Source organism: Mustela nivalis (assembly GCF_964662115.1).
Source record: "Mustela nivalis genome assembly, chromosome: 8".
NCBI classification, from domain to species: domain Eukaryota; kingdom Metazoa; phylum Chordata; class Mammalia; order Carnivora; family Mustelidae; genus Mustela; species Mustela nivalis.
In genome coordinates this window covers 129,323,263-129,337,988 of record NC_139027.1, presented here as the reverse complement: position 1 = coordinate 129,337,988, position 14,726 = coordinate 129,323,263, and the positions used below count along the sequence as shown (strand labels likewise).

The 14,726-nt window shown below is 51.1% G+C and overlaps 1 long non-coding RNA gene across 2 annotated transcripts in view; it reads left to right on the top strand.

The window, feature by feature from the left end:
- Nucleotides 1–13,381, top strand: part of LOC309871563 — a 53,431-nt gene extending 40,050 nt beyond the window's left edge. Inside the window, exons 2-3 of one of the 2 annotated variants that reach the window (XR_014315349.1) lie at nucleotides 3,922–7,859; nucleotides 12,312–13,381. This is a non-coding gene — a long non-coding RNA (uncharacterized lncRNA). Of the gene's footprint in view, nucleotides 1–3,921; nucleotides 7,860–12,006 lie in introns of both variants that reach the window. The other variant, XR_014315350.1, reaches the window with a different exon arrangement.
- Nucleotides 13,382–14,726: the final 1,345 nt, after the last annotated feature.

The following is a 14,726-nucleotide window of genomic DNA, read 5'->3' as shown; positions in this document are numbered from 1 at the left end:
TATTAAATTGCACAGCAGCCCTCTGGCCTGGAGCTCAGAGCTGTGCCCAGCCTGGCCTGAGAACATCCAGAAGCCTTGTGGGGGAGGGAGGACCCTTTAGGCAGAGGGACTCACCTGTGGAGAGGCAAAGAGACAGGCCCAGGCCACTGTACTACTAGCATGAGCTGCTTGTGCACTAGCAAAGACTGCGGTATGCAGGGCTGGGGTGTGGGAGTGGTGCAAGCAACAGTGGGGAGGACTGAGGGATCTCTGCAACAGCCTAGAATGCCAGGGAAAGGTTCAGACTCTCCTGCAGGGTGTGAACCCCAGGCCAGTCCTGAGCAGAGTTTGCATGTGACCAGATGGGATGCCCACTTGGGTGGCCAGGATCAAAGATAATTACCAAGGAAGGAGTTAGGATACGGGGGGCGGGGGGGGGGGACCAATTGGTGCAAATGACAAACCTCAGCATTGTTGCTGGCGATGAGCTATCTCGCCCAGATCAAACCTTTCCTGCCCCGTGTTCCATTTCATCCAAAGCAATGTGTGTGTGCCTTTGGGGCGCAGGGCCGGGGCATGGAGTGGCCAGCCCGGGAGTCCTTGCAGCCCAGAAACATGTCTTCTTCTCCAGCCCAGCCTCAGCCCTAGCCCCAGCGATGAACGACTCCTGGGCTTAATCCCACTTTGCTCACCGTGGCTGCCAGCAGCTGGAGGGGGCCCGGAATGTGTGACTGGGGGCAGCTGTCTACAAGGTTCTCAGCAGCCAAGTCTTCACCCCCTCCCAGCCCACCTGGAATTCAGACACATGGGGGTTCACTCTTGGACCTGTCATGTATGTGGGCTGTGTCCTCGGCTAGGTGCCTGGAGGTCTCCTTCGTTCGTGACATAGACAGTCATGAATGAGAGGGATGTTGTGAGGACTGATTGGGGTCTTGGATGTGGGGCATGGAGCACGCCGTTGGCTCAGGGCAAATGCTCTATGCCTGTGAGCTCAGGGTCATGACCACAGCTGCCTGAAGGCAGAAGCCGATGTCTGGTCCGGGAAGAGCTCAGAAGCTGCCCGCTGTGGCCTGGTGAGGCCCAGAAGGCATCTGGGCCATCCCCCTGTGACTTAGCTCAGGGAAGTCAGTTCCCCCAGCGGGCATGGGGGTCCCTGGCTTGAGTCATGTGCCTGCACCTCGTAGGGCACAGGCTGGTGGAAGGCAGAAGGGCTCATGTCTGGGCTCTATCACGCGGGCTGTGCGGTTAGACCACCCTGGCCTCCCCTGAGACCCCGCCCTCCACAGTTCATCCCAGGACCAGTTACTTCACATTCCAGTGCCTTGGCTCCTTTGCATTGCAAAATGTCCATTGCAAAATGGACATATCACAGTTCCCACCTCATGCGGTCATTGGGTGGGGCATCTGCCTTCAGCTCAGGTCCTGATCCCGGGGAGCCTGCTTCTCCCTCTCCCTGCTTGTACTTTCTCTCTCATTCTGTCTCTCTCTCTCTCAAATGAAAAGAAAAAAAAAAAAAAACAAGATTAGGAGTGGGGGTATATACACACTTAGCACAGGGCCTGGCGCGTGCTAAGCACGTGGTAAATATTAACCATCATTGTGAAGCAGGAGCCATAAGACAAGAAAGGTCAGGAAATTCACAGCAATTAAATTCCAGGAGAAGGGGCGATAAATCTTGAAAACTGTGCCGTATGCACAGGTGCACGAAGACGCTGGCCATGGAGACAGCCGGGAAACGGGGCCGCGGCTGGGAAGCGGCCCAGCCTCCTTCTGAAGACCAGTCAGGAAGAATAACAAACAAGCAGCGGCATTTCTCACAGAATGTGCCCGAGGCGTGTGCTAGGCGCGGTGCTTGTGGGCTCTGCACAGAAAAGCTCATTTCTTTCCCACGACAGCCCTGGGAGGAAGGGCTGGGATTAGGGTTGGCAGTCAGATGACAGAGGGACCTAATTTACAAGGCACGGAATCTCTCCTGCCTCCCTAAATGTCACGTCCTGGGCACTCGGCCCGCCTCTTCCTAGTCCCAGGTCTGCTGTGAGTTGGGATAATGATTAGCTCTGTCTGATGGATGTCAAAACCAACCAAGCCAGGCTGGGCCCCTGTCCTGTGTCACACAACTAGGAAGAGGCAGACCCCAGGATTCTTAGATTTTGAAGCTTGGACCTCTATTACCTTAAGGAGCTGCCTTCTAGCCTAGGAAGCCAAGGTCCCAATTCACTTCCCCAGAAGGCCCAGCGACGGGGACCGCTGCCTGGAACCGCCCTCCTCTGGCTGGCCCAAGGCGGCCCAGAGAGCTGGCCTGCAGGGCAGAGGCCTGAAGGTTCCGCCCCACATTCCTGTGGGTTAAGTCTGGGGACCCAGGCTCCCAGCATCAGCCATCACGTTCCCCAGAAAGAATCTCTACTCATAACAAACCCCAAAGGTCACTCATCTGGGAAGGAGCGTTCCGTCTCCACCCCTGGGCAAGAGCGAGGACTCCAGCTTTTACGGAGACCACCCAGGTGCCTGGATGGGAATGACCTGCTCCTGCCTGGTCTCTGCACCCTGGTCTGCCTCCCCTGGGTCTCCTCTGTGGATGGTGGTTAGATGGGACAGGTGGACAGAGAACGCAAAGGAACATCCCCGTAGAGGAAGCCCCGTAGAGAGTTCTAGTGCAGGAAATGCCTGGGCTCTGGACTCAGCCTGCCTGAGCTCACGTCCCCCTTTCACTGCCTCCTCGCTGTGTGTCCTCGGACACATCACTTTGCCTCTCTGGGCCTGTTTGCAGATGATAATAACAACTTGCATGAGGATTAGTTAAATGAGACCCATTCACTCAACCGTTATCATTGGCCTCCAAAAAATAAAGCAACGAATAGAGGAGACAAAACTCTCTGCCTTCAAGATTTTAAAGAGGAAATATCATGACGAATATTATTGACTTTAGCAAATGCTGGTTATAAAGAAAATAAGAAGCAGATATGGTAAAACATTACCAGCAGTTAAACTAGGGGATGGGCAAATAGCAAATGGGTATTTTCTGTGCTTAACTGTGTGTTTGAAATATTTTAAAATTACAAAGTGCAAAAGAAAAAGAAGTGAGATAGAGAAAGAACAGGAGGGAAGAAGGGGGTGGGGAGGAGGGAGGAGGGAGGAAGGGAGTGCGTGCATTTTCCCCCGCGGCTGTGTCTCCGTGCAAGGGTGTCTCGGGCCGTGGCTTAGACACACCACATGACCATTTCATCTTTCAATGTCTCACCCTGCTTTTGGAGTCCTCAAAGCTGTCTGGGGTCAGGCTGACCCACCCAATTCAAAAAAATATTCACTCATAGCTTCTTCTCTGGCTCCCTTCCTGGCTTGCTTGTTTGGGAGGAGGACAGGAGGGAGGGTCAGGGGAGATGTGTATCTGTCAGGGTCAGCTAGGTCACAGTGCAGTAACAACCACCCCCAAAGCTTGTTTCTCAGTTATCCTTGCTGCGTGCCCCCTCAGGCCTCTGCCGCTTTGTGGCCCCTCACCCCAGGATCCAGACCGATGGAACAGCCACAGTCCCAAAGGCTTTTAAAACCTAAAAAGCGATGCTCTGCTTTCTCTGGAACATCCCTTTCCTGAGTCAGTAGCTGCTTCATAGTCCAACCATCTGAAGGGGGAACAGAAAACACAAAAAGGGAAAACAATGCAATCCAAGACTCCTAGATTTGAGTATTATGCCATCCTAGACCGGAGTCTGAGAATCTGACCATCACAGATTTTCAAAACTGAGAGCCCTTTGAATCCAGTATCATTTTCCAAGGAGGAGTTACCTCTACAACCTTCTTCACAGAAGAAGAAGACTGGCCGCCAGTCTTTGCCTGTACTCTCCCAGGACCGAAGAACTCATCACCTCCCAGGACAGCCTATTCTGTTACGGATCAGCTCAAAAAAGTTCTGCTTTTATAAAGTGAGTCAAACTTTCCCTTTTGCAGGCTCTTCAACTCCAGATCCCGGTTATTTTCCTACAGCCATCACCAGGGCAACCTTGGAGACAGGCTGGACTGGCAGCCAGCTCTGGGGAAGGAGTTGGGGAGCAGCCCTGGGGGCCAATAGTAATATTCGTCTGATGCCCGAGACTCCACCGTCACAGTCTGCGGGTCCCCGTGAGGGAAGCTTATAAATAGCAAAAAGCAGAAACCTTTGGACCCAGACCCAAGTTCAAATGCTGACTTCTAGACCCTGCTTGCAGGCAAGTTTCCTCACCTCCCTGAGCCATGGTTTTCCCCTGTGTTCAGTAGGATTAAGTAGTCATAGCAACAAGAATGCCATCTCCTGTGCTCATCCAGTGGGCTAATGAAATTAACATCTACCACCATGCTGGGCACATAGTAGGTGCTCAGCTAGACCTGGGTGCAGATCCAGCTTCTGCATCTCCTTATGTGTATGCCCTTGGGCTTCACTTCCATGAACTTCAGATCCTCCATCTCTCCAATGGGGTTGATATTCCTCACACCTCCCAGGGTCTGGTCAGGATTGTTTGGTTCATGTTCACTGATGACGTGGTAAACTCTTGACCGGAATTGGACATTTACTCCTCTACTAGGTAGGTGGAATGTCTTTAAGCACCCCAGTGTTAGTCATGGAGAAACTGTGGCAAAGAGAGGTTGGGTTGAGTGACTTGCCCAAGGTCATGGGCTGGTGAGGTGATGGAGCCAAGATTGGAATCCAGACATAGACAGACTCTTTGTATATCAAGGGCCCGGCACGTAGTTGTTCATGTTGTGTTTGAACTGCTGTACCTTCCCCATCCCTTCCCCTAAAGAAGCACAATACCGTGTAGAATGGCTTAGGTGTTCTCAGCATTCATTCCCAAGCATAGGTCAGGTAGGAGATTTGAGGATCTAAGTGATAGAATTAATCACCCAATATTCCTGACTTCAACTGTGAGGACCTTTGGGGTCAAGAAATCTGCAGGTTGGGTCATTCCAGGATTGGTTAGTCCAGAGGCCAAGTGATGACACCCAGGAAGCATACCACAGCTCCAGAATCCTTGGTGTATTGGCTTTAGTGCTCAGGCTTGGTACCTCATGGTCTCAACATGGCTGCCAAAGTTTCAGATGTCATTTCCTCACACAACCACCTAAAAGGGAAGAATGGAGGAACTTCTCCCTACATGGCTTCTTAAACTTGAGGCAAGCCCTGCTCAGAAACCCCAGCAAACTTTGTGTCTCCTTGGCAAGAACTGGGTTACATTCCCATGGAAGCCCGCTAGTGCTCACCAATAGCCTTCTTCTTTCTGGGCACACAGTGAGACTGCAATTCCTAGCCTCCGTTGAAGTTAGATTTGGTCATGTGACTGAGTTTGGCCCATGAGATAGGAGCAAAAATAAGTGCATTGTTTTCAGGTCTGGCCTATGATCCTTGCTCTTTCCCCATCTGCCCGCTAAATGGAGAGGACTCTGGATGGATGAGGAAGGCAGAGTCACAGACAGGAAGAGTCTCAGTCCCTAAATGGTGACAGAGAGCACGGTCCTCCTGCCAAGACTATGGGAGAAAAAAATCAAACATTTGTGGCAGAAAGCCACTGAAATCTTAGAGGTATTTGTTACAGCGGCTAACATGACTTAACCCAGCCAATACACAAGCCGGTCCCTGAAAACCAGCCAACGGGACTGGAGAAGCTTGAACAGCTTAGCCCCTGGGGCTGGAGAAGAGATTTCTTGGGCACACTGCCCACCCCATACTAGAACAGAGGCAAGGCTGTGGAGAGAAGATTGGAGGCAGGAAAGCGAATGGGCAATGGGTTATGGACTGGAGTTGGCTCCAGAGCCCCAGAAGGACGGTGCCTGGGAGACACAGCCTTCCTCCTAGGCTGCTGCTAAGAGGAGCATGTGCAGGGCAGGGAAGGCTTCTGTAGAAATCCACATTTGTCTGGGCTGACCTGCTGTCAGTGGGGTCACTGGCCCCCCTGTTGGCTCATCCCTCTAGCCACACCCTGTGGATCATCCTGTGGCCAGCAGAGAACCGGGGAGGCCATCAGATCCACCCAAGCAATGTGGGTTTCTGAGAACCGTATATTTGGGGACCCTTGGCAAATGGACTTTCCAGAGCCTCGGGCCTAGCGGGCTGAGCAGGGGTGGCTTGGGCTGCTTTGGGGGCCTCAGCCTGGGGAGGGGAACTTGCAGGACGGATGAAGAGGCCCGACGTTAGCACCTCAGTTCCACAACCTCTAGCCTGGTCCGCTGGACGAATGAGTTCCCCTCCTGAACTCAAATCAGGGGAAGGAAAGTGGATTCCTTCAACATGGGTGAAGATGGAGTAAAATAATCCAGGTAAAGTGTCCAGCCGAAGACCACGAGCCCAGCTGGCGCTCCTTGCATCTGGCCGCTGCGGTTACTGCTGGGTGGCGGGGGACCACATTCTGTCCTTGTCCCCTCCCCATCTTACCAAGGCTTGGCAGGGGCCAGGCACTCCTGGTAGAGCTTTCTCTTCCCCGGAGTGGACACCCTGGACAGAAGCCTGCCCTGGCCCCGCCCCGAGTCCACCTCTTGCCCACGTGCCACTCATCTCCTCCAAACCTCCATGTTCCCACCTGAACAATGGGCGCAGTCAGGTCTCCACTGCCTCCACCTCACAGCTGTACCCAATCACTGCGCCTCAGTACAGAGAGTCCACGGGCACTCTGCCCTGGGTTCAAAGCCAGCGGTGGCCTCCTCGCATTTTATGACCTTAAGAATACCATTGAATTAAGGTTAGGGAGGCCTTCGAATGGTATAATGCTGGTTTCTAGCTCCTAGGGGAGATGAAAGCGAATCAGGCATGTGACATGCTCAGCTCTGAGCCTGGGACTTGGGAAGGGTTCAGACAATAGTAGCAGCTATTATATCACTAGTGGTCTCAGGATTTTGCAAAGTCCGGAGAGTGCTGTAAGTTGAAAGTTTCTTAGGTCAATCTCCATGAGACACCAAAGAAGAAAGTTCCACCTTCCCTTGGAGGCCGGGTTTCGGTCCCCTTCTTCCCCTGCCCCAGTTGTTCTTCCAGACTCCAGCTCCTATGCCCTCTTCCTAGAATCAGAACCATGTGGGAGCCAGTATGGTGCAGGCCCGAGAGTCGGGAGCTTCAAGTTCTAGCCTAGCTTCCACTGCTCTCTGGCTGTGTGGCCCTGGGCAAGTATATCAGCCTTTCTGAGCCTCCTTAACAATCATATGAGGCAATGGGACTGCGGTCTCTACCCTATGGACCGTATGATATGACATACATGGACTCCTTCCTCACAACAGCCAGCAGCCAAGGAGAAAGGGTGTGGCTCCCTGGCAGGCTCAGGGTCAGGGTCAGGATCACGGCTCTGTGTGGAATCTCGTCTCTGCTGCCCAGAACAGCATCTCCTGATGCCTGGAATTCCACCATGAGTGACTCATGCCTTTGGGAAATCATTGCCCTCCCCCACACTGAGTAACAGCAGGAACGGTCCCTTGTGGCTTCCCTTCACAGAGAGCGTCCACACGGCACTGTCTCACTGGGTCTCAGCTCGCTCGCTACCATAAGGTAGGCAGCAAAGTGAGGAAAGTTTGAATCAGACACAGAAAGCCATGTGTCCAAAGCGACACAGCAAGTTAGTGGTGGAGCCTGGAGTCCTCAAGTCTCCTGGCTTCTTGGTCAGTGCATGTATCCCCCCAGCAACTTTGCTTAAAAATGCTGCCCTGGATATCTGTGCTCTCAAAGGCCAAAACGTGGAAGCAGTGCAAGTGTCCATAGACGGATGAATGGATAAACAGAATTTGGTCTATACATGCAATGGAATAGTACTCAGCCCTAAAAAAGGAGGACACTCTGACCCAGGCTATGCCATGGATGAACCATGAGGACCTTTTGCTGAGTGAAGGGAGCCAGCCACAAGAGGACCGATGCTGTGCGCTTCCACTTACGTGAGGTACCTAGGGCAGGAGAAGGTAGAAGGGTGGTGACCCGGGGCTGGGGGAAGGGAATGAGAAGTCCATGTATGGGAACAGAGTCTGAGCTTCTCAGGATGAAGAGAGCTCTGGGGATGGATGGTGGCAATGGTAGCATAACCATGGGAATGTTCTTAATGCCATGGGCCTGGACATTTTCAAATGTTAAGACAGAAAATTTTATGTTGCACGTATTTGGGCAACATTCAAAAGTTAAGTTTTTAGGGGCGCCGGGGTAACTCAGTTAGTTCAGTGTCTGACTCTTGATTGGGCTCAGGTCATGATCCTGGGTCCTAGGATCCAGCCCCACATCAGGCTCTGTGGTCTGTGGGGAGTCTGCTTGTCTCCCTCTGCCCTTCCCCCAACTCTCTCTCTCTCTCTCTCAGATGAATAAACAAATCTTTTTTTTTTTTACTTAAATTTCAGTTTTGGGGCTCCTGGGTGGCTCAGTGCATTAAAGCCTCTGCTTTCAGCTCAGGTCATGATCTCAGGGTCCTGGGATCGAGCCCAGCATCGGGCTCTCTGCTCAGCAGGGAGCCTGCTTCCCCCTCTCTCTCTGCCTGCCTCTGCCTACTTGTGATCTCTCTCTGTCAAATAAATAAATAAAATCTTTAAAAGAATAAATAAAATTTAAACTACAGTTTTAAAAATAATGCTGCTTCTGCGAGGAAGATGGGGAAGTCCTAACCTTTTTATGACTTACATGTAACTTTGTTTATCATGATGTGTATCAGTCAGGATAGATTAAGTCAAGCTGCTGTAACAAACAGCCCCCAAATCTGACTTTTGAGTTGAACACTCACTGAACATTACCACCTTACACACTATACCCTGTACCCCCTGCAACAGTCTTTCTCACTGCTTTGACATCACCCTGCTCTGTCTACACCCCAAGCCCAGAATAAGGCAGTGGAATTGGTCAGATTCAACCTTGGCTGGCTGTGTGGCGGTGGGTAAGCCAGCTAACCTCTCTAAGCCTCAATGTACTCATCTGGGAACTGGGAACAGTAACAGAAGATATCTTGAGGAGCGTTCCACGTGGCCTAAGGCACGCTGTCAGGCTATGGGTTTATATAAGCCTTGTGCAGAGTTTGGCACCCAGGCAGGAATGGGGTAGGCGTTAGCCCTTGCCAGCCAGGCCCTCGGCTTGAACAATCCCGGGAGAAACACCTTCTTCCAGCTGGCCTTGTGTCAGGGCTGGGGAATGGGTGGGACAGGAGCCAGAGGCTGCAGAGACAGTTGTCTCAAGCCTGAAATGCTTTTCTCTCCAATAATCTGTTTTCAATCTCTCAATCTTCTTTCCCCCCTTTTTCAAACCCATCCTGCCAAGGAACAAGCATGTAAGTGTGCGTCAGCTCCTGGCCCAGCCAACATCCCACCCTTTGGGAATTTCTGCTTTAAATAGTAGGGCATAGGACCTGTTAACTTACCATGTGTGTCCCAGCCTCTACGCCTTTGCATATGCCGTTCCTCTTCCTTGCCATGCCTTTCTCTGTCTCCTGGGTCTATTCTGATTCTACTCATCACCTGTCAAGATTTGGCTGCAGAAACCAGTTCTGCAGCAGCTCCTCTGATCGCTCCCCCAGGCCCTGGTAACCCATCTCCCCAGATCTGCACACAGGTCTTGATTTCTTGTGTCCTCTAGTTACCTAATGTTTTGGAGGGCACAGTGTTGTCCGGTTCTTTGCAAAATATGAGGCTTTCGTGAACTGAAGTGTGCCTTCATCACCACCATGTCAAGGGGAGGCAACTGTGATTGTTATATCCCCATTTTACAGATGAGGAAATGGAGTTCCCGGAAGCAGAAGTGAGTGGTTGCACAGCGGGGAGTCAGGACATCTAGCCCAGAGGAGAGAGGCTCTCACTAAGCCCTCAGCTGGGCAGAGAGCACAGGAGGTGTGTGCCTGCATAGGCATGTGCCTACATGGGCATCAGCAAGGGAAGGGGCGGGTGTGGCAGAGACAAGTAAGCCTGGCCTGCGCAGGGCTCTTTGTGCACACACATCCGGCCTACATTTCCCAGCCTCCCTTGCAAGGGAAGCAAGGCCTTCTTGGTAGAGTAGTTATGAGAGTGGACTCAACTCCCCATTTCTTACTCTTCCCATGCCCCTTTGCAATGTGACTTTGACCTAGCTCCCCTATTCCCCCTTTTCCTTCAAATATGGGTTGGCCTTGGATCTCTCTTTGGTCAACAGAATGTGACCGAAGCAACCTTGTGCTGGTTCTGGGCGTGGCCTTAAGAGACCTTTCCGCTTCCCTCTCCGTCTCTCTCTCTCTCTCCCTCTCTCTGCTTCCTCTCGTTCCTCTGCCTGCCCCCGAACAATGGGAGAGCACATGGACTGGAACCGTGTTATTTCAACAGCTTTTGGGTAACAGACAGTTCTCTGACTTTCTCAGGTACAAACATGGTCTCCACTCAAATCTACAATGTCCAGTCAGGATACTCAAGGGAACTGCCCATTTGATTTGGGTTTAGACCTTCTTCCCTGTACTGGCGACGGTGGGAGGTGGGGTGGGGACTCCTTCTCCATTCCTTCTTCCCTTCCCTTCGGGTGGGGCTGAGGGGACTGGGCGGAGGCGGCCAGGGTAGAGGAAAGATCTTTCCAGAGCTGCCGCCATCCTGGCGGGCCTCCAGTGCTCTAGCAGAAGACATTTCAAACTGCCCCTTTTCCATCGTGGGATGGTGTTGGGGGCTCCCTGAACTTGGTCATTGCTTCAGGTTCCTCTCACTCTTGACCTTGGTGGATGCTCTTCTCCTCCTGGGGGGTCACTTGCCACTCCTTGCTCAACTCTAGGAATCCCAAGTCCATCTCCAACTTCTTGGGACCCAAGATGACCCCCTGCCAGCTCCCCCAAGCCCAGCCTCATCTGATCCAGAAACCCCTCCAGGTCCCCGGCCTGGCATTTGGATGCGCAGTCTCTGGCCTTCTCAATTAGGGGTGGGGGTCCCTCAGGCCTCTCTTCCCATGCAGCACCTCATCAAGTCCCCCCCACTTTCTCTAAGTGACGAGGGGTGAAGACTGGGGAGACGCGTCCCAGCCGCTTCCTTTGGGACTCCTTTGTACGTGGTGATCTGATCTGGAAGGTCACTTCTGTCCTATCCTTCTGTCTTCTCTTTAACATTTTGATATATTTAAACAAATGGGAACACCCCGTACATTCTGTTCTCCCCTTGACTTTTATCAACCGCTGTATCTCGAACATTTCTCTCACCTTTCCTTAGAGACCCCTCCCATTTTAGAAGTTTTAATTGTGGCAAAATGTGCATGCATAATATAAAATTTGCCCTTTTAACCATTTTTCGGTGTATGGTTCAGTGGTACTCCGTACATTCGCACTGTAGCCCTACCCCTACCCCATCCATCCCCAGAAGCCTTCTTCTCTTGTAATACTGAAACTGTAGGCTTTGAACAACTCCCCCGGCGTGTCCCCCTGCCCCTGATACCCCCCTTTCTGCTTCCTGTGTCCGTGACGTGCCTCGCCCTGGGTGCTGCTTCCAAGTGGGACCATTTGTCCCACGACGGGCTCATCTCACTGAGCACAGTGAACTCAAGCTTCGCCGGTGCTGTAGTCACACTGTCTCTCCTTGTATGGCTGAGTGGTCTTCCGTGGTTTTACAGACATGCTGCTCGTTTACCCGTGAACAAACACCTGGGCTGCGTCTACGTTTATGATTCCTAAGAATCATGCTGTTAAGAACACAGCTGTACAAATATCTGCGTAAGAGCTGACATTCGAGTCGTTCGGGAGTTGTGGAATTGTCCAATGATATGGTGACTCGACTTCTGTTTTTTGAGGAACTGCCATGCTGTTTTCCACAGCGGCGACTCCATTTTCTGTCTACTAGCAGGGCACGAACGTTCCATTTCTCCCCATCCTCGCCAACACTAGGTATATTTTTTTAATATTTTATTTATTTATATGAGAGAGAGAGCATGCAAGCAGGGTGAAGAGCAGAGGGAGAAGCAGGCTCCCCGCTAAGCAGGGAGCCTGATGTAGGTCTCCATCCCGGGACTCCGGGATCATGACCTGAGCCAAAGGCAGATGCTTAACTGACTGAGACACCCAGGAGTCCCATCTTCATTGTTGTTGTTGTTGTTTTTTAAGATTTTATTTATTTATTTGACAGAAAGAGAGATCACAAGTAGACAGGCAGGCAGAGAGAGAGGGGGAAGCAGGCTCCCTGCAGAGCTGAGAGCCCCATGCAGGGCTCTATCCCAGGACCCTGAGATCGTGACGTGAGCGGAAGACAGAAGCTTAACGCACTGAGCCACCCAGGCACCCCCATCTTCACTGTTTTGACAGTAGCCAGCCTAGAGGTGTGAGCTGGCGTGCTTCCAGTGTTTTGCTACTAAGAAACGGCTGTGGATCATTTCGTACACACTTTATTTCACGCATATAAACCCGTATCTATGGTTTAATTCCTAAAACTAGAATTGTTGGACCAAAGGGTTTGTGCATTGTTTGCGAAACTTATAACAGCCCAACCTACACACGAAACCCAGCACCTATGCTGAGTGTTTAGCTTGGCGACTTCTCACAGAGCACTGGGGCTCCAGCAGCCAAAACCTGATCACCAGAGCCCTCCAGACCGCAGCAGCCCCCCTCGTGGCCCACAGAGAGGAGCAGTCATCACCCTGACTTCTGACAGCACAGGTTCACTTTGCCTCGTTTGAACTTTGTGTAATACCTACGGTGTTCTGTGTGAGATTCGTCCGCACCGCAGCGGACACGCGGTCATTCTCACGGCACGGTTGCATGCAAATACACCGAAATTGCTTATCCCTTCTACCGTTGTTGGGCATTTGGGCCGTTCCCAGTTTGGGGACATTTCCAACAGGGCTGCTATGGACAGTACTCGTGAAGTGCTGTCCATCCACATTCTCCTCCAATATATACTCAAGAATCGAAAGAAGGGACTTGAATAGATATTTGTACATAAACGCTCTTTGCAGCATTTTTGACAACAGCCCAAAGGTGGAAAAGCAACCCCAAGATCCACCAGCTGATGAGTAGATCAAAGGGTACATAAATATGATGGAATGTCATGCAGCCTTTAGAAGGAAGGAAATTCTGACATGTGCTGCACGTCATAAGCCTTAAAAATATTATGCTGCATGAAATGCGCCAAACTCAAAAGGACAGATATTGTACGACTCACTTACCTAGAGCAGTCGGATTTAGAGAGGCTGGGACTAGAATGGTGGCTTCCAGGACTCCGGTGGAGGAGGGAATGGGGAACTGCTGTTTAAAGGGGCAGAGCTGCTGTAGAGGAGGGTGAAGCAGTTCTGGAGGGGTTGGTGGCGATGGTTACACAATGGTATGAATGAACTTGATGCTGTTAAGCTGTACCGTTAGAAATGGTGAAAATGATAAATCTAATATTGTGTGTGTTTTATTACAAAAAAAAAAAAGAAAAGAAAATTTGAAGCCACAAATGCAAACCACCAATGTATCTTAAAGTTTTTCTAGCGGACATGTTTTAAGAGTAAAAAGAAACAAGTATAGTTACCTTGAAAAATTATTTAACCCAATATATCAAAAATATCATTTCAACGCAGCATCAGTATTTTTTTAAAAAGCGATTGAAGAGTTATTTCACTTTTTTTTTTTGCACACTAACAAAATCTGGTGTGTGTTTTATACTTATAGCGCGTCTAAAGCCGGACTAGCCAGCTCTGAGCGCCCCATAACCACAGGTGGCTGGTGGGTATCATGTTGGATACTGCAGGGCTAGTACACATCTTTATTCATGTCTAAGGCATTCCCGTTGGATGCGTGTGATCTTGCTGTCCTTTTCTTTTTCTTTTTCTTTTTTTTTTTAAGATTTTAAAAAATGTATTTGTCAGAGAGAGCGAGCACAATCAGAGGCAGAGGCAGGCAGAGGGAGAAACAGGCTCCCCACAGAGCAAGGAGCCTGGATCGTGACCTGAGCTGAAGGCAGACCCTTCATCAAGGAGCCACACAGGCGTCCTGAACTTGCACTTCTGAGAGATCCTGCCAGGTTGCCTTCCCTAGGTATTAAGCCGAGTTTTATTTTATTTTATTTTTAAAGATACTTTATTTATTTATTTGACAGAGAGAGATCACAAGTAAGCAGAGAGGCAGGCAGAGAGAGAGAGAAGAGGAAGCAGGCTCCCCACTGAGCAAAGAACCCGACGCGGGGCTCAATCCCCGGACCCGGAGATCATGATCTGAGCCGAAGGCAGAGGCTTAACCCACTGAGCCACCCAGGCGCCCCTTAAACTGAGTTTTAATCCCCCTGGCAATGTATGCGGTTGCATTTCTCTCGTCTGCCCACCTGCCAGTTTGATAGATCACCAGAGCCTGCTTACTGTGGATTTAACTCAGGTTTCTCTGATTAGGAAGGAGCTAAACATCTCTTATTTTATTATATTAAAAAGCCATGTGTTTCCTTTTCTGTGAACCACAGACTCTCCTCATTTGAGGGCTGTTTTGTATTCCTCAGGCCCCACGGGAACCTGAAATGCAGGGGGCGCCCGCCGCCAGGTGTTTCAGAATCCTGTTCCTGCAAGAATTCGGCCTGCCAGGTCCTGGGACGCCGGGTTTATCTTTGAGGACGTGGCTCCCTCTGCTGGCAGTGGTGAGTTTTGCCGCCTCGGCTTGGACCAGCAGAAGAGGCGGGGCTGCTGGAGCCTGGCTCCATCTCACCCTTTACGACCATTTACTGCCCTGAGACCTGGGTGAGCAACCGCAGCCCTCTGGGAGCTGCACCTCCTGCGTGTAACATGGAAATCATCTTCCATTTCTCTGATCCCAGGTTTGCTGGGGGGATAATCAAGTGATGAGACATGAAGGAGATGCCCAGGGTGTGTCATGTCCAAGGAC